Source organism: Lithobates pipiens, unplaced genomic scaffold, assembly GCF_037356315.1.
Source record: "Lithobates pipiens isolate NorthernLeopardFrog02 unplaced genomic scaffold, aLitPip1_a1.2 Scaffold_16, whole genome shotgun sequence".
Classification (NCBI taxonomy): Eukaryota; Metazoa; Chordata; class Amphibia; order Anura; family Ranidae; genus Lithobates; species Lithobates pipiens.
In genome coordinates, this window is record NW_027507748.1 from 237,110,769 (window position 1) to 237,131,546 (window position 20,778).

General features: G+C 42.8%; 1 protein-coding gene across 7 annotated transcripts in view; it reads right to left on the minus strand.

The window, feature by feature from the left end:
• The window catches only part of LOC143982462 (membrane cofactor protein-like), a 233,715-nt gene extending 213,620 nt beyond the window's left edge, over window positions 1-20,095 (minus strand). For 2 of the 7 annotated variants that reach the window (XM_077481198.1, XM_077481192.1), the window contains exon 1: window positions 19,799-19,943. The gene's annotated coding sequence lies outside the window, so the exon portion shown is untranslated. Of the gene's footprint in view, window positions 1-12,056; window positions 12,124-19,350; window positions 19,489-19,798 lie in introns of those variants that run through there. The other 5 variants (XM_077481193.1, XM_077481194.1, XM_077481195.1 and 2 more) reach the window with 5 other exon arrangements.
• Window positions 20,096-20,778: the final 683 nt, after the last annotated feature.

Consider the following 20,778-nt stretch of genomic DNA (forward strand, 5'->3'; position numbering starts at 1 on the left):
TGTTTTGGCCGTGTCCCAGACCGGGATCCTACTAGACTGGCATAGTGTTTACTATTAAAAGTCACAAGTCTGTCTGTGCCCAGAGACCCTCAAATATTGCTTTTTGGCCTGGTAGATCTGACTGAAACTACTAAACATATTACTTTGTATTCTTTGCTGTGTATTACACCAGAAGGGAAATTTTACTTAGTGGGAATTCCAAAGCTCCACTGACAGTGTCCAGATGGAAAGAGGCGGTCAATCAAGCCCTCTCACTTTACAAACTTACTTACACGAGTAGACATTCCCCAGCTAAATCGATAAGGTGTTAAATAGCTGGATTGATGCACAAGGCCTTACAGTGTGATAGACCCTTTTAAACTCCAGGCTAGATACTGTCCTATTGCCTTGCCCCCCCCCCCAATACCCATTTTCTCCCCCATTTTTTGCACCTGTTTGTGGCTTGATACACTACCTCTGTCTCTCTGTCTCTATTATGCCTTTTGAGTGATGTACTTTATACAGACTCTACTTTTGCATACAAAATCATAGATAGATACAATTATAAGAGTTATCCTCCCACTTAATTTTAAACCTACCGTATGTGTATTTGTGCGTTACTTTTTGGGGCACCTAAAAAGTCCATGTAATCTTATTTGGAATTTTCTGACTATTTTTTGTATGTGGTGCCCTTAGCTCTTCCTGGCTAAACCCACCCAGTATATTTTTTTTCTATAAACAATTGTTTTTTACCACAATGCCCATTACTTTCAGCAATCACAGCCAATGACAGCTGCAAAATGGACTACATGACTGAAGCCAACTCTCATTATCAAAAATACACCAAAAGTATAAAAACTTGTGAAGCTAATGCTGCATTTCTTACTTAAATTCTAATAATGGTATAATAGGAATCTTTTCTTGCAAATAATTATATCCAGAGTAAGAATTATAAAAGGCAAAAGGGCTCATTCACACTAGCAGTTTAGAGGGCAATAAAACACTATGGTTGGGCCATGCTTTTACTCAGTGGCGTAACTAGAACCTTCAGGGCCCCGATGCAAGAAACCATGAAGAGCCCCCCTGAACCCCAGCCAGGGTCCTTCCCTCTGAGTCCGCCTGTGGAACTCCAGGGCGTGGTCACAGGTTGACCTTTGTGAGCCCTGTAGTTCCACCACTGGCATCAGTAGTTTTTTTTTATTATTTTTTTTTTTCTCTGGCTGGGGAGAACAGACATCGGACTGAGCGGCAATGCATGGAGAAGGGTACTCTGAGTATCCGGGTAGTCACCCTCCACCTCCAGCCACCCGTGTGCATGGTGCACTGGTACCCCTAGCTGCCTATGCTGCTGCCAGCCATATGTAGAGGGGGCTGCATGGGCCCCCTGCAGCACAGGGCCCAGTTGCGGTCGCAACTGCTGCACCCCCTATAGTTACGCCCCTGCTTTTACTGCCTCCTAACCTCTACTCTATTTAGCTGCAGAGCCAAGGGGCAGGGGTGTACACATGCTGCAGCTGCTAGGCTTTGCTTCATGGCCGCAGCAGCAATTATACCTCCCGTTGCTTTCGGTAGGCATAGTGCACGCCAAATTCAACCCATTCAAATAAATGGGGCTGCTCTGCAAGTGCCCTGCTACCATGTGCTATGCACGTGGTAGCAGTGAGCTATTGTGGGGTTTGAGGGGTTAAAGCATGCAGTGAGGAGATGATACAACACCTCACCACCTATCAAATTCAGATCACTCTACAGAGAGAAATGCTCGCTTGAATGAGACCCAGAATTTGGTTCACATCTGTGCGGTGCATGTTAGGTGCGTTACCATTGAAATTAAAACGCAGTTAGAAGGACTTTTTTCCTGGTTTCAATCATTTTATTATTACCCACTTCAGCCCCGAACCATTTGGCTACCCAAAGACCAGAGCACTTTTTGTGATTCATCACTGCGTCGCTTTAACTGACAATTGTGCGGTCGTGCGACTTAACTCCAAAACAAAATTTACCTCTTTTTTCCCCACAAATAGAGCTTTCTTTTGGTGGTATTTGATCATCTCTTTGGTTTTTTGCTATAACAAAATATCCCCAGAACATATATAAAAAAAACTTTTTTTTTCCTCAGTTTAGGCTGATACGCATTCTTCTACATATACTTGGTAAAAATCGCAATGAGCGTTTATTGATCGGTTTGCGCAAAAGTTATAGCCTCTACAAAATAGGGGATAGTTTTATGGTATTTTTTTATAATTTTTTTTTTTACTAGTAATGGCGGCGATCAGCGATTTTTTATCGTGACTGCGAAATTATGGCGGACAAATCTGACACTTTTGGCGTGGTTTTGGGATCATTCACATTTATACAGCGATCAGTGCAATTAAAAATGCACTGATTACTGTGTAAATGTGACTGGCAGTGAAGGGATTAACCACTAGGTGGCACTGTAGGGGTTAAGTGTGTCCTAGAGATGTGTTCTAACTGTGGGGGGGAGGGGCTATGTATGACACCACACTGATCATAGCTCCCGATTACAGGGAGCTATGATCAGTGTCAGTGTCACTAGGCAGAACGGGAAAATGCTTGTTTACATCAGCATTTCCCCGTTCTTCCTCTCTGTCAGACAATCGCATACATAGAGTCCACGGGACCTACGATCACACTCACAGAGGTTGCTGCGGTCGCATACCCGCAAACCGCTTCTGAAAGGGCAACGTACAGGTACGTTAATCTGCTTGTACGTGCCCTTCTGCTGACGTATATCTGCAGAGGTGATCAAATACCACCAAAAGAAAGCTCTATTTGTGGGGGAAAAAGAAGGACAACAATTTTGTTTGGGTAAAACGTTGCGCGACCATGCAATTGCCAGTTAAAGCGACAGTGCCGTATCGCAAAAAATGGCCCGGTCATTAAGGAGGCAAATACTTCTGGGCCTTAAGTGGATAATCAAGACTGCATTGACACAAGGCATATCTTACCCCACAAAAATAAAAATGGTGGGGAGGGGGGAAAGAATGTGTCAGGACAAAAATGTAATCATGTGAACTGTGACAGTACAGTTCCCTGTCCTAGTAATTGTCGCCCAGGTTTCTCAAATAGGCAGGTTGAGGGGCTCCGGGGCTATTTAATGTGGAGGAATCTGTTTTATCAGTTTCCTCCAAAGTTTGTAAAATCCAGTTGGGGACCTGGAGCCCGGAGATTCCATAGCGTTATGGGTGGGACGGAATCTCCAATCCTGGGACCAGGTTTTTGGAACAGCCAGGAGTCTGGCTGGTTGATTGAGCAGGTGGGTCCTGGGCTTATAGCAGAGTTAGGATTAGGGTTCTGGACTCCACCCAGAGAGACAGGAGGTCTCCAGTAGTCCGGTGAGCAGGTGAGCACTAGTGAAAGCCAGAGACCCAAGTCTGAAGATCAGAGCAGTGAGGGGTTGCTTTCTAGATAGACGCTGTGTGTGTTAAAGCTGTGTGCATCTAAGTAGACAGATGAGAGCCTGAAGTGGAAGGCCTGAGCAGCAAGGAAGCTGAAAAGAGGTACAGTAGTTGTACGGGAACCCTGTATTGTGGCAGTTTTGTTGGAGAACCAGGTGTCTCAGCATTTTTCATTTATTATTTTTGGGAGAAGAACCCCTGTGTGGGCAACCAAGTGCATGTATGAACTTTATTTTGTTCCTCTTAATAAAAGTGGGCTACCATGCCCTTAAACTAAAGTTCCTGTTCACTGTGAACTTACTGAAAAGGCATCTACCACTGAGTTAAACACCCCCCCCCCCCCCAATGTCACAGAACCTAAATAAAAATGATTTACTTTTGTCCTGAAACATGTCTTTCCCCCCTCCCCACCATTTTTGCAGTCTTTGATTACGAGAGAAGCTCTTTTGTGGATATGGTAGGGCTCAGGTGGTTATTTGTGTCCACATGGATAAGAGTACCTGTATCGCATATCTGAGAGATAGGCATATCTACGGTCATACACATATCTTTTACGATTTCTAATAAAAGTTTTAGACATGTGGCATTTGGTGCATAGGGCAGCGCACCCTCATCTAGTTTTATTTGACCGTTGCCACAGTGAATGACATTAATAACACGCGTTTCTATATTACAGCACGGGGCACAGCTATCAGAGCCATGCAGCACCACCTGTTGTGCAAGCAAGCAGGGTAAGGTAGTGATAGGCCCTACGTCTGTGCCATCTAGGTACCGGAGAACCAACCCAAATGAACGGTTTTTCAATGTACATCCACTAATTTCCTGACTTTCTTTTATGATCTAGGAAATGTCCTATCTTGTATAAACCCTTATTTATCTGCCAGTTAAACTGGTAGAAATGTAGGCCAAGAGGAAATATGGAATGGTTAAGGACTTTTTTTTTAATGAAACTGGGCCTAAAAGAGTATCTTGAGCCAGAGAATTTATCTGACCGCCCTTGTGGGGATTAGGAAGCAACTCTGTTTTTCTATGTGGCAAACCTGCCAACAGTTGCTCAGAGTGACTTTTGTTTTACCATTCCTGCATCAACGCTGCAGAAGTTTTGCAAAGCTTCACTATACCTACATAAGTCTATTATTAACATTAACTGAGAAATAATACATACAATACTGTAGTGACTCATTTTAAGATAAGGGAATTGTGTAACAACAACAACACAAACATTATGTGGGCCATTTTCCCAAAGTCTAGCAATGATTTTATAGCTCAACATCTTGGCACTTCTATGTCAAGTATTTGTACAGGTGTGACTCTGCCGTACAGAATAAAGGCTGCCCACATTGTACACCCACACACCCATATTGTCTATGGCCAAGACAATACATAAATTGGCATGGAGTTGCCAGACTGCTGAGCTATGTAAACACTGGATGCCTTTACTGCCATTGTGCTCTTACTGGGCATCACGTGCATCCATGTGACTTTAGCCACTTCAATACAGGGCACTTGTACAACTTCCTGCCCAGACCAATTTTCAGCGCTCTCACATTTTGAATGCACACCCAAACAACATTTTTATCTCCCCCCCCCCCACAAATAGAGCTTTCTTTTGGTGGTATATAATCACTTCCGGGATTTTTTTTTTTTGCGCTACAAATAAAAAAATGAAAATTTTGAAAAATGTTTTTTCTTCGTTTCTGTTACAAAACTTTATAAATAAGTAAGTTTTCTCCTTCACTGCTGGGCACTGATGAGGCAGTACTGATAGGTGGCACTCATGGGCTATCCCAAATGGGCAATGATTGCCATCTCTGGTGGGCTTACCTAGTGGCCATAGGTGGGAATTCTTGCTGGTTGAAATCTGCCAGACCCAGTTCCTATCGAGAAATCTGCTCGTCTGTACGCTAGTCCGACGGACAAAAACCGACGCTAGGGCAGCTATTGGCTACTGGCTATGAACTTCCTTATTCTAGTCCGGTCATACGTCATCACGTTCAAATCCATCAGACGTTGGTGTGATTGTGTTTGGCCAAGTCCGTTCATTCAGAAAGTCCGTCGGAACTCCGATGAAAGTCTGTTGGGAAGACCGTAGGACCTAGTCCGTCAAAGTCCGGTCATGTGTACGCGGCATTAGACCTTGTTCCACTATAGAGGTGGAAATGCGGTTTCCCAAGGTACATATGAGAAACACTTAGAGCTTAGGCCTCATTCACAGTGCTGATTTTAGGTCCAGTAGCAGATTTGTGGATTCTTTGGGCTGGAATCATAGGTGGTTCTGGACATCTGCAGTCACTATACAAAAATGATGACAGGAACCTCAGCTTTCCACTGATTTGTGTGTGTATCAGCAGATGCAGGGGGTACCTGTGTCTAGGGACATTTGTCAGACTCACAAGGAGGGAGGAGCGGCGTGCTGAGGTCACCGCGTTCTACGCCAGTCCCGGAAGTAACGGGTGGTAGTCGAGAGCTAGCCGGCTCGTTTGTTGTTTGTGGCCATTTTTATTTGGAAACATGCAAGTGTTTTATTGTCTACATCTTTATTAATAAATCTTAAAGTGGTTCTGTACCAAAAAAAAAAAAAAGCCAGCAGCTACTACCTGTCCCAGGGTCCAGCGATGTCGGCGGCAGATGACGAGCGATCGCTCGTCTCGCTGCTGCCACCGCCGCCATCCTCTGTCAGGGAATCAGGAAGTGAAGCATGGCGGCTTCACTGCCCGGTTCCCTACTGCGCATGCGCGAGTCGCGCTGCGCGTCTCTTCAGATCCCCGCTGTGTCCTGGGAACTGTGTGTTTCCCAGAACACAACGGGGGGGGGGGGGGGGGGCGGGGCGTTTGCGGGGGTCTGCGGCGGTCTGCCCGGAAGTGGGTGCAGATACCTGGATTATCCAGGTAACTGCACCCCCCTCCCCCCTGAAAGGTGCCGATTGTGGCACCGGAGGGGGAGAGGGATCAGATTAGCGGAACTTCCCCTTTAGGGTGAAGAACCGCTTAAAGGTTTTATGATATGCGAGCACTTTTCTTTCTTATGTATATGGAATACTGCCATTTGCCTTTCGTAATTCCACTGCTGGGAGTGAGGAGCTGCTTGTTCGCCATTCTGATCATCGGGTTTTGCTGTTAACCATTTGCGCTCCTGGGTCCTCTAATTTAGGGACCATACAGTTCCTGTAAGCGGTAGTGTGCTTATAGGTGGTGGCATCTGTCTGGTTCAAGAGGAAGTAAACCATGATGGGTTTACTTCCTCTTACATTCCCTGCAAAGGTAAAGCATAATGGACTACTATTCATCGTAGTCCATTATGTGTCACTTACCTGACACAGGAGCCAGCGAAGTCACTGCTGTCCCCTGTAGTCCGGCGCATCCATCTTCTCGGTGGGTCTCGCCGCTCCGCCGCTGTCATTCGGCGAAGCCGCGATGACGTCACTCGGCATGCGCACGGGAGCATGTGCCATGCTTCGTAGACAGCGGTGCCTGTCTTTCGGCAAATATCTCCTAAACCGTGTAGGTTTAGGAGATATTTCTTGGACCTACAGGTAAGCCTTAATCTAGGCTTACATGTAGGTCAAAGTTGGTTATAAGGGTTTACAATAACTTTCATGGCACGTTTCAAGGGTATGATTTGTATTTCATCACCGAGATCCTGCTGACACTTTTGCATAAAACTATTTCAGTTCCCTATTGGATACACAGACTTTTCCTTTCAGGACTTAATGCAACGATTACATTTTAAGTTTCACTGTCACTTTCAGATTATATATTTTTGTATAATTTTTACGTATAAATTGCAATATTTATGGGTGTTTTGTTATTCATGATATGGTAATTTTTATTGTTCTGAATTAGAATTGGCTTTATTGCATAATATAGCTACCTCACATATTACATTTTTTAATTTTTATTATTTTTAGCGCAGCTCCATATATTTTGTGAGTTTTGCGTGGCGTTGTATAACGGCTTGAGTTGCAGCTTAGTTGTTAGTTTATAATAGCGCAGTTTTTTTCTTTACAATTTGACAGGGTTGGTTATCTGTCCCTAAATGCAGGTAACTGGGTAGGTACCTTTGCATAGACCGAATCTTCAGCTGTCTGTACTCACCTGTGATTCCAACTGCAAGAATCCACAGATTGTCGCTGCAGGAATTTGTTGTGTAACTGAGGTCTGGAAGAAAGGCTTCTAGGAGAGTCTGCAAAACATCTTGTGTGCATGAAACCTTACAGTTTAGGTTGCCCTAAGGCCGCATTCACATCTGAGTGTAGTGTTTTCAGGCAGAAAGCAGTGGCTTTTTGGGGCAAGCAGAGAAACAGCATGCAGCTTGTTAAAAACAATGAATTGCTGAAATGGGTTGCTAGATGCTGTTTTGAGCAGTGCTTGCATTTAGGGCCATATATGTTCAGAGACCTGTGTGTGAGTACCGCTCAGAACAGCATCCAGCCACTGCATATCAGTCTGTCATTTATTCTAACAGGCTGCTGGCAGCGGGCTCTGTGCTGCACCTGTGCCTCCAATTAAAGGGTACATACACATTGATGATTGCAGGCGCAAACATCCTCTAGCATAAATTCCTGGCATTTTCCTGCATCGTGACAGCTGCAAGTGGTTCATACAGCCAGCCATAGACGTGAATGCCTGTATGCATTTGTATTCATGAAAACACCAATAATCTATTGCATCGCGCCATGTAGGCCCAACTGTTCTCTCAGATTTGTCTGTATTTTTTTACTGAATTTCAATCTAAGCCTAAATTTGTTTAATGTCTTTACCTATACTTGCAGGTTTCTTTTTCCTTTTTTTGATTTGCTCTGTCCATGGGGGTGGCGGGTGTCTCTTTTTCTAGAATAAGTATAACAATAATATAGTGGTTTCCCCTCCCCCCTTTGTGTGTGTGTGTGTGTGTATATATATATATATATATATATATATACACATATACACACACACACACACACACTTTTCAATAGGCTTTTATTGTTGTTTATTTCTGTGCCTTTTGCGTAAATTCTTTGAAGCTTTTTGTATACATATCTATGCATGCATCTTTTTGCTTGTTTATTCTTACGTAAGTAGAATATATTTTTACTGTAAGATCTTCACGCTCAGTAGAAATCCCTATTCACCTATTAATTCTGATATTATATTAGATATGTATATTTTAATTTCTTGAATTTTTTTTGCTTTTTGTGTGTATGTGTCCATGAAAGTTAAATAATCCCTAATTTTTATTATTAATTCCTATACATTTAGTATTTTTCATATCTATTTTTATTATCTTTTTTTGAGTCATTATAACTTATTGGTTTCTTCATGCATTAGTATGTGTGTGTGTGTATATATATATATTATATATATATATATATATATATATATATATATATATATATATAAATTATTTTTTTCTTAATTTTATAAAATATATATATTTTTTATATTTTGTATTTTCCGTCCTTTTTTTTTTATATATAGTTTTGCCATTATGTGCGATTCTAATCACCATTGAGAGTTTGCCAATTATAATCGAATTATTGATCTTTTAGAATTTTTTAAGTAATTAACTTGTTAGTAATTAGGATATTTTCCACCTTCCTTTTTCGTTTAAAATTATAACTGTACGCAATGGTAATTTTTTTAAATAATTGTGGCATCTTTATGTCCGTTGACCTATCACAATGCTCCCCGCTCTGGCCGCTCCCCCTTAGTATTTTTATTGTGAGGATCTTCATCCATCCCCAGCTCGATGAAGGAGCGCAGCTAACACGTCATTGTAGCCCGTACGCTCATGAAACGCGTTGCCTACCAGTGACGTCATCTCTCCGCATCTGCTGTTCACCGTGTTCCAAGCCTCGTTCTGAGATTTTCTCCACCGCGCCCGGCATTACTATCCTGCGGTGTACACAACAGGTGGCAATAGAGCCCCAAACAGGAAGAGTTTCTGACGAATCTGAAGGTCTCTTCCTGATGGATGACTTTTAAACCTACCTGCTTTTGATGATCTTACGTGTGTGTGTGTGTGTGTGTGTGTGTGTGTGTGTGTGTGTGTGTGTGTGTGTGTGTGTGTGTGTATAATGTAATTTATAAATAAAATTGTGTGTTACATCTACACCCAGAGGCGCCCCCCTCTTTGTATTTTACTCTATTGCATCAACCTTTACAATTGTTTGCCATGTGTCCCAGCAGTGAATAGCTTTACTTCCAGTGCACTATGGTAAAATGCTACACTTTTGCATATGCTTGCCTCCAGGCGGCACTGCAGCAGAAACGGGGCATATGGAAAACTATTTTTTACGGATAAGCATCATTGACTGGTAAAGCACATTGAAAACAATTGTTTTATATGTGCCCTAGCAGTGAATGAGGTTTACCCAGTATGGGTCATCATGGGAATGAATCCTTAGCCTAGGTTCATACTGCTTCTGAGCGGTAACTGGTGTTGTCAGTGCAGGAGATAGAGAGAGAGATGACACAGTCTATAGTTGTACAAGCATTTGAGAAGTAGATGGGTCCAGCTGATCCCAGAGAGCTACACAGGGGCTTACACTGTGAAAATGAGATACCGCTGGGGGGGTAAGGCAATCTGGTGAGTGCAAAATCACTATCAGCAGGGATAAGCTCACTGGCACTATTGTCACCTAAAGCAGTGGTCCCCAACCTTTTTGGCCCCGGGGACCGGATGCGTGGAAGAAAATTGTGCCAAGGCCCGGCGAGGGACTGGGGGTGATGTACGCACACACGTGGGGGGGGTAAGCAAATTTTGCCGGCAATTTATCGGGCAATAGCTGGTGTTCGGCTGTTGGTACTTCAGTCATCCTGGCACCATGGTTGGTATGGTATGGTGTCAGAATGATTGAAGCGCATTATTTCTTATATTACATTGTAATATAAATGAAATAGTTCAACTCACCATAATGCAGAATCAGTGGGAGCCCTGAGTGTGTCACTTTCCAAGTCGCCTGCCACCAGATGAGAAATGCCACTTGTCACGCTGCCTGCCACCAGTTGAGGAATGCCACTTGCCATGCTGCCTGCCACCAGTTGAGGAATGCCATTTGCCACATCACCTGCCTGTGCGACCAGATGAGGAATGCCACTTGCCACGTCACCTGCCTGTGCCACCAGATGATGAATGCCACTTGCCGTGCTGCCTGCCACCAGTTGAGGAATGCCACTTGCCACGCTGCCTGCCACCAGTTGAGGAATGCCACTTGCCACGCTGCCTGCCACCAGTTGAGGAATGCCACTTGCCACATCACCTGCCTGTCACCAGTTGAGGAATGCCACTTGCCACATCACCCGCCAGTGCCACCAGATGAGGATTGTCACTGCATTGGTGACACTGGTTCAGTGGTCTTTGTTATATGAGGGCAGGAGAGCAGAGATGCGGGGAGAGCAGTGAGAGATGATGTCATCTCTCTGCTCCCCGCCGCACCTCCGACATTCTGTATGCTGTGAGGGCGGAAGACCGGTGATGCTAGGCGGGCAGGGAGAGATGATGTCATCTCTCTGCTCCCCGCCGCACCGCCGTCATTCCACACGTTGTGAGGGCGGAAGAGCTGAGAGCGGGGATGCTAGGCGGGCGGAGAGAGATGTCATCTCTGCTCGCCAGCCCGCTGCTCTTATTCACCCGCCCGCTTTCCTCTCAATCCACCGGTGTCTTAGAGTCTGCCGTGGCCCAGCTGCAAAGACGCTACGGCCCGGTAGTGGGCCGCGGACCGGGGGTTGATGACCCCTAACCTAAAGGATTAATAACAGCACTTTGACCAGGCACTGGAGATCATTTGCTGAGCACAAGTCACTTTTCACCATATTAGTGGCTAATACAGTTTTTCATATCTAATTTATTTTTTAAATGTTTTCTTTTTCTAGGTTTATATATTTTTTTTCTTTTTGTAACCACCTAAGTTGCTTTTTATTCGAGATCTGACACGGTTTGTTATGACTACAGAGTGCGATTTTTGCAGGGGGTCTAAAACAGTGAGAATGTAATATTTCACTGCTACAGCAGTATCAGGTGCCATTAGAGGTTTCTCTAATTCATATTAACATATTGTTTATTATTTGTTTTATACGCATTTTTTACTACTTATAACATAGGGGGTCTAACACTCTTCTAGTACACTTAACAGGCAGTTGGAATATTTCTTCTCTTTCTTCCAATATACACATGGTTTGACTTTTCTTTATACACTCATATACGTTATGTTTTTTGATAATCATGGTTAAGCTGCAGCAAATTTTAACTGCAGGGGTCTGGTGGTTGAAAGACCACCTAAGCCACTAAGATTTTCTCACATGTCAACAGCAGGCACCACCATCTCTCATTATTTTTGTTAGTACCAATGATTTTTACATGCAGAGGGTGTAACACATTTTAATGTGTAATTCTTATTGAGTTTATTTCCATTTTTTTCTTATTTAATTTTTTCTTTTGTTGGTTTTGGGTGCCTTCAAGCACATCAATAATCAATTCTTCTTCAGCCATATTTTTTTTACATACCAGACATGGGGTCTAAAACAGAATTTTGGATTTTTGGCATTCACAGATTTTTTGATTTTCACCACTTTGGTTAATACGTTATTTCTTTATAACAGAACCCCGTCAGGGAATTCTTGTCATAGTTATTGGGTTTTTATTATTTATATTAAGTGCATCTATTAGTAAACCACACACCTTTACTCACCAGAGGTTTAGCGCTAGGGATGAGCCGAACACCCCCTGGTTCGGTTCGCACCAGAACCTGCGAACAGACCGAAAGATCGCATAAACGTTAGAACCCTATTAATTACAATGGACGCGAACATTCAAAATTTAAAGTGCTAATTATAACGGCCAATATACATGTTGTTGTTCTAAAAAGGGTTTGGGGACCCGGGCCCTGCCCCAGGGGACATGTATCAATGCAAAAAGAAGTTTTAAAAGGCAAAGTTTTTTCTGGAGGAGTCATTTTAATGATGCATAAAGTGAAAAAAAAAGTGAAATACTCCTTTAAATATTGTACCTGGGGGGGGGTGTCTATAGTATGCCTATGAAGTGGCATGTGTTTCCCATGTTTAGAACAGTCCCTGCACAAAATGACATTTGTAAAGGAAAATAATCCGTTTAAAACTGCTTGTGACTTTAATGTAATGTCTTGTTCTTGCAATATGGATGAAAATGAGAAAAATGGCATGGCTACCCAATCAGCCCCCCTACCCCAGCCCATTACCAGCCCTTTTGGGTCTTATATGGATATTAACCACTTAAGGACTACCGCATGCCAATGTACGTCATCAGAATGGCATGTACGTGCTTGCCTTCCAGCGGGTGGGGGGTCCGTTTTGCTTCAGGAGCGATCCGGGATGAGGGGATGGCCGTTGGTTTCTGGCCACCCCCTCTCGATCGCTCCTGGCGAATGAGAAGCTTCCTCCCACTGTGTGAGGAAGTGAGGTCATTCTCCTCGGGGCGGTCTTTTTGACCAGACTACGAGGAGAACAGTGAAAGTAAGTGCAAACACTACACTAACATGTAGGCACACAAACCCCCCCCCCCCCGATCGCCCCCCCCTCCCCAGTCAGTGTCACTGATTGCAGTGATCATTTATTTACTGATCACTGCATTCAGTGTCAGTTGTGACAGTAAAAAGTGTCAGGGCAGTTAGTGTTAGCTCCAGGGTAGCCCCCTACCACTGATTGCCCCTAGTTAACCCTTTCACCCCCTTTTGCCAGTGTCACTAAGCGATCATTTTTCTGATCGCTGCATTAGTGTCGCTAGGTAGCTAGTTATTTTTTTAGGTTCACCACCAGGTTTTTATAGTGCTAGGTACCCCGATATACTACCCAATAATGGTTTTAACCCTTTCACCCCCTTTTGCCAGTGTCACTAAGCGATCATTTTTCTGATCGCTGCATTAGTGTCACTAGCGTCGCTAGGTAGCTAGTTATTTTTTTAGGTTCACCACCAGGTTTTTATAGCGCTAGGTACCCCCATATACTACCCAATAATGGTTTTAACCCCCTGATTGCCCCTAATTAACCCTTTCACCAGCGATCACAGTATAAGTGTCACTGGTGACGCTGGTTAGCCAGTTAGTTATTTAGGTTCCCCGTCAGGTTTTTATATAGCGCCAGGGACCTCCATATACTACCTAATAAAAATTTGAACCCCCTGATTGCCCCTAGTTAACCCTTTCACCAGTGATCACCGTATAAGTGTTATGGGTGACTGGTTAGTTTGCTTTTTATAGCATCAGGGCACCCACCATTTATCACCCAATAAAGGTTTAACCCCCTGATCACCCGGCGGGTGATATCAATTAGGTTTTAGGGTCAGGGTCTGTGTCGCCCCAGGCAGCGCTAGGTTAGTGCCAGTACCGCTAACACCCACACACAAAGCATACACCTCCCGTAGTGGTATAGAATCTGAACAGATCAATATCTGATCTGATCAGATCTATACTAGCGTCCCCAGCAGTTTAGGGTTCCAAAAAAACGCATTGTTAGCAGGATCAGCCCAGATACCTGCTAGCACCTGCGTTTTGCCCCTCCGCCCAGCCCACCCAAGTGCAGTATCGATCGATTACTGTCACTTACAAAACACTAAACACATAACTGCAGCGATCGCAGAGTCAGGCCTGATCCCTGCGATCGCTAACAGTTATTTTTTGGTAGCGTTTTATATTTAAATCCGGAAGGCAGTGCTTGGTTTTCGGGGTCCCGTACGTGGCTAGGCTCCCAAAAAGTCCCCCACATGGGGTATCCCCGTACTCGGGAGAAGCAGCAGAATTTATTTTGGGGTGTAATTTGACTTATGCCCATAGCATGTGTGAGCAATATATCATTTAGTGACAACTTTGTGAAAAAAAAAAAAAAAAAAATTGTAATATTCCTGCAACTTGTGGCAAAATATAAAATATTTCATGGACTCAACATGCCTCTCAGTAAATAGCTTGGGGTGTCTACTTTCCAAAATGGGGTCATTTGGGGGGGTTTTGTGCTATTTTGGCATTTTATGGCCTTCGAAACTGATAGGTAGTGAGGAGTGAAATCAAAAATTTGCACCCTTAGAAATCCTGAAGGCAGTGATTGGTTTTCGGGGTGCCGTACGCGGCTAGACTCTCAAAAAGTCCCACATATGTGGTATCCCCGTGCTCAGGAGAAGCAGCAGAATATATTTTGGGGTGCAATTCCACATATAACTATGGCATGTGTGAGCAATATATCATTTAGTGACAACTTTTTGTAAACTTTTTTTTGTGTCATTATTCAATCACTTGGGACAAAAAAAAAAAAAATATTCAATGGGCTCAACTTGCCCCTCAGCAATTTCCTTGGGGTGTCTACTTTCCAAAATGGGGTCATTTGGGGGGGGGGGGGGGTTGTACTGCCCTGCCATTTTAGCACCTCAAGAAATGAGATAGGCAGTCATAAATTAAAAGCTGTGTAAATTCCAGAAAATGTACTCTAGTTTGTAGACACTATAACTTTTGCGCAAACCAATAAATATACGCTTGACATTTTTTTTTTACTAAAGACATGTGGCTGAATAAATTTTGCCCTAAAATGTATGACTAAAATTGAGTTTATTCGATTTTTCTTATAACAAAAAGTAGAAAATATCTTTTTTTTTTTTTTCTCTAAATTTTCAGTCTTTTTCCATTTATATCGCAAAAAATAAAAATTGCAGAGGCAATCAAATACCATCAAAAAGCTCTATTTGTGGGAAGAAAAGGACGCAAATTTCGTTTGGGTACAACATTGCATGACCGCGCAATTACCAGTTAAAGCAATGCAGTGCGAAATTGTAAAAAGACCTCTGGTCCTTAGGCTGAAAATTGGTCCGGGGCTGAAGTGGTTAAGGGGAACCCCGCACCCAAAATATGTTATGTTAATGTTAGGCAGATGCCTGTGTTGCACAAATTAACTACACAACACCAGCAACGAGGGGGTAGATTCAGGTGTATGCTGTGCAGGAGGCACACTACACCCACTGTAACAACGCTAGGTTAGGAAGCAAAGCTGACACAACTCCCTGCCTATCCTGCTCTCTCCCTGAACACTGCACTCACTGTAACAGAGCTATCTAAAGAAGTAAAGCATAGCTGACACTGTCCCTGCCTATCCTTCTCTCTATGAACGCCGCAACACACTACACAAGGCCGCCGCGCTGGCAGCCTTGCATAGTGTGGGGCGTGTACTAAACCCCCTGAGCTATAATTGGCCAATTATGGCTCTCCTCGCTGCCGGCACTGTGATTGGCCAAGCATGTGGGGTCACAGTGCATGCTTGGCCAATCATCAGCCAGCAATGCACTGCGACTGGCGCAGTGCATTGTGGGTCGTTCGTATCACACGAATTTGATGCCAACAGCCCACAACGTTCTGGTTTCGATGAACGAACGAGGTTCGATTCGAACATGGGATTGAAGCGAACATCTGGCTCATCCCTATTTAGCGCCATTTCTACACCATTGGTAATGGTGGGTTATCCTCGCGCTATAATGGTAGAATTTAAGCAGGCTGGTGTGGTTGCAGCAAAAACACCGACAGAGGTGCAAACCCTCCCCTCAAAGTGATAGTAAGTAAAAAATAGATGGTGTTGCGCTCCACGCCAAATAAATTAAATCTAATAACACAATTGATAAATAATCGCATAAAATCTTGAAGACGCACTCATGCGATTAAAATTACTATTAATTATAACTACAAACTTTAGTGCAAAAAATTAATGCCAAGTGATTAATACAGTGCTCGGAGTAAAGCTAGTTCCTACTATTATTCATGAATGAAGGAACTAAAATGATCTATACAATCGTAATAAAGTGCCAGATAAAAAACGCAGCTCTTAATAGAAATACTTCAAAAGAATCGTGACATCAAACAAATCTGTGTCAGTCCATGAAAGTGCATCCAAGTGCCAGCATGTGTGCACGACTTATATATAAAAAAACATATATAATAAATACACAAAAAAAAAAAATATATATATATAGCGGTGTGTGAAAAGTATGTATCACAGAGTACAAAGACAATAGTCCAACAAACGTGATTGCTAAAAGTGTCTCTAAATTAACATAAAAAACTTAGTAATAAAGTTCATGCAGGAAATGAAATAAATCCACGCTGTGCTATGTGAAGAAATTAATCCTGTGAACGACCCCGGGATAATTCCACCAGTGATCTTGCAGCTCCTTAAACGTGGGTGCTCACACACTGAGTGCAGTGGGTACCTTACCTCACTGCTGTCAGTCAGACAGCAATATGCTCCAATATAGCGGTTGTGTCCTCAAATGGGATGTATGTCCTCAGTGGGTGTAGGGGTACTCCAATACTTTGCGGTGTATGTCCTAAATGCAGTCTGGGCGCCCCCAAAACTTTTCCTCCAGATACTCCGCAAAGGATCGCAAGTCAGATGTAAAAAACGTTTGAATTTTACTGCATAAATGTGAGTACCCAGGACTTGGTCCTTTTATAATAAAGTTTTTGTGTGACGTACTTCACTATTGGAGCCCCCCTTTTTTCTTTCTTGGGTCTGACTTGCGATCCTTTGCGGAGTATCTGGAGGAAAAGTTTTGGGGGCGCCCAGACTGCATTTAGGACATACACCGCAAAGTATTGGAGTACCCCTACACCCACTGAGAACATACATCACATTTGAGGACACAACCGCTATATTGGAGCATATTGCTGTCTGACTGACAGCAGTGAGGTAAGGTACCCACTGCACTCAGTGTGTGAGCACCCACGTTTAAGGAGCTGCAAGATCACTGGTGGAATTATCCCGGGGTCGTTCACAGGATTAATTTCTTCACATAGCACAGCGTGGATTTATTTCATTTCCTGCATGAACTTTATTACTAAGTTTTTTATGTTAATTTAGAGACACTTTTAGCAATCACGTTTGTTGGACTATTGTCTTTGCACTCTGTGATACATACTTTTCACACACCGCTCTATATATATATATTTTTTTTGTGTATTTATTATATATGTTTTTTTATATATAAGTTTTGCACACATGCTGGCACTTGGATGCACTTTCATGGACTGACACAGATTTGTTTGATGTCACGATTCTTTTGAAGTATTTCTATTAAGAGCTGCGTTTTTTATCTGGCACTTTATTACGATTGTATAGATCATTTTAGTTCCTTCATTCATGAATAATAGTAGGAACTAGCTTTACTCCGAGCACTGTATTAATCACTTGGCATTAATTTTTTGCACTAAAGTTTGTAGTTATAATTAATAGTAATTTTAATCGCATGAGTGCGTCTTCAAGATTTTATGCGATTATTTATCAATTGTGTTATTAGATTTAATTTATTTGGCGTGGAGCGCAACACCATCTATTTTTTACCTGCTATTTCTACACCATTCCATTCATTCTCTTTGCTCCACTTTTGGGTGGTAGCAAATTGTAGAGGCAGCTTTTCCTTTTTAGAATTTTCTATTGTCAAATTTATATTCAATATTTATCTCACTTTTATATATTCCGTGGCGCAGTATCACACGCTATTTTCTTCATACTGCTGCTGCATGATCATGGAATCTGGGATTTTTATATGTTTTCATGTTTCACTGTGTTTTTTTTTTTTTTGGAGAAGGAAACTGGTGTAAGGCTAGGTTCACACTGCTGCGATGCGGGAACGCTGCAAATCCACTGCGGGTTCCTGCATCGCATGTCTCCTGGCGGCAGCTTACACTGCCCTATGTGAACTGCTGGGAGTGTCAATTAAAAGTTAATGACACCTCCAAATCAGTTCGCATATCGTAGTGTGATCTGCAAACTCGGACAGGAATCGGAGCGCATGGTGTGAACACCCATGCGATCCGATTCTGCTGCGGATCAAAAAAGGGTCCTGTATGAGTTTGGGCCGAATGCGATGCGAATTCAGCCATACTATTTGTATGGCTGAAATCGCATCGCACAGAGATCGCATGTGATTTGCACTGCAGTGCGGTGCGAATCACATCCGATCTCAGACATCGCAGCAGTGTGAACCGAGCCTTGAACACAAACCCTATTAAAAAAAAAAAAAAAAAAAAAAACAAACACACGCACATGAACATTTGTTTTTGATGAGCTCCTATTGAAAAATAAAGGTGCAAAAAATATGCACTATGCTGCACCAAAAAAGCAACTGTACTTTTTCAAAATGGTGCTGCACCATGTTACATTGATGTGAAAAGGGCACCATAGAAAACGAGTGGTTAGCACTTCCAACTGGCAGCACTAGTGTCTTTGGTATGAAATCCAACCATGGCACTACCTGCATGCAGTTTGCATGGTCCCCCTTGTGCCTATTAGGGTTTCGTCCAGGTACTCAGGTTTCTGCCACATCTCCAAAGACATGCTGATAGCGCCAATTTCGACAGGAGCCAATTAACCTAGTATGTATGAATGTGAGCTAGGGATTGTAGGTTCCTAGAGGGGAAGGATTGATGTGCGTATAAATATTAGTGCTGCTTATATTGTCAGCACTATACAAATACCTGTAAGGGCTCATTTACACTTGCATTTGGGATGTGGCAAAACCCCACTGTTGAGCGGCGTTTGCTACAGTCAGCGGCTGGGGTGCTTTGCACTGTGACAAGATACCCCCTTGTCCTTGGCGGAGCGGCATCACCCGCTGAGTGCGACCCATTGAGGTAAATGGGGAACCTCCCCGTAACTGTGCGCAAAACTGGTTGTGGTCCAGTATTTATATTTAGTAGGTTAAAGTAGGTGTTGAGGAGCCAATACAACGCTCTTCATTAGACAAAACAGGTGTTAAATATATTTTAAAAAATTATAATATATATATTTTTTTTTAATATAATAATTCATGCAAGAAAAGCAAATTAAAAATAATACTAATACATAAATAAAATAATGTAATTTCCATTGCTATCCACTGAAGTGTGATGGTGAATACAGGAGAAATCACACTCGCTGGAAGATAATAGTCGGAACTCATCTAAAGTCACATGAAGACAAGCACCCAGAACCTGATCAGGAAGGTAGAGGTTTGTGTAATCTTCCCAGATCATTCCCTGTACAGAGAACCAAAACACAGCGAGCGGTTCCGACACGTCCACAGATCTCTATAAACACAACAGTTATTTTCACTTTCGATTGTGATGACTCATGGTCTTTCCGCTACACAGGGCAGGCACGTGACAGCGCTATTTAGACATACAAGTCTGTTATGTCCCAAGACAACGAGCCATTAGACATCACACCATCAATATAATATCCGATCCACATTGGCTGTTGTTCTTTATTACTAGCAGCGGATCTGAGACAAGGACTAAAGTTATAGCCAATTATGGCAAATTGATCACACCACCATCCGTACCGCACAATAATACAAAGTAAAAGTCCACAAACAGCAGTAACCTGAGCATCAAGTCATACTGATCTATAAAATGTTATCATATGGCGGTAACAACTCACCCGACTTTATCCCAGACACTACAGATCGTCTCTACACACAAAATTCTCTGCCGTCCACCCAGCACAGCTGTTCGAGCTCCTCTACTCAAAGTGATGATCAGCTACTCCTTCCCTACTGTCACAGGGACAACGTCACTCACCTCCTCCAATCAGTGACAAGAGCTGCTTTTCCTGTCAACACAACAGCAACTAATCGCCTTCAAGGGTTGATCAAGGTGTGCTAACTGCGGGTATTCCAGTAATCGTTTCCGTGTTCCAGTTTAGCACCAACTTCCCCATCTCCGTGTTCGTTAGAATATTTCTTTTAAGGATGACTACAGATCACATGATTAGTGTTCTTTTTAAATTTGTACATTTTAACAGATGAGTTTGGTCAGTTTGCAGATAAGGAGCAAGAGGAAAGTTTAGAGTCAGCTTCCTGAATGCAGCACCAAGAAGGCTGAATAAAGTCACCAGCCCATCTAGTTCACCCTTTGTGCCTGTCTCCATGTTAATAATTCCCATAGCCCCCATAATTCCCATATCATCAAGATTCTCATCTAATAGATTTTATTTTTATTTTTTAACTCTTGACACGCAGTTTAAGGTTAAACCGCTTATTTTTCAGTTTCAGTGAATGGCCCTGTCTTTTTAAACTCCCAGCCACTGAATTATTTTTTTTTTCCATATGCTAGAATCACCATTAAAGCGGTAATAAACTCAGCCGCAATGAATGGAAAAAAACATAAGGGCAATAAGTGTTTACAATGCACATCACTATATTCTTTTTTCAAGAAATCCCATGTTATAAGTTTATTTTTGCTTACTTTCACTTGTCATATCTCAGCCGAGATCTGCGCCATATTGGGACTCTTCTTCCTTGTCCAGCTGCCTCCCTCTCTCTGATGATGGCCGTAATCTCATAAATGCACATTATGAACTAGCCATGCCTTGGTTTCATTTTCAAAATCTCCAAATTAAACTTGTAGGTTGTTGGGCAT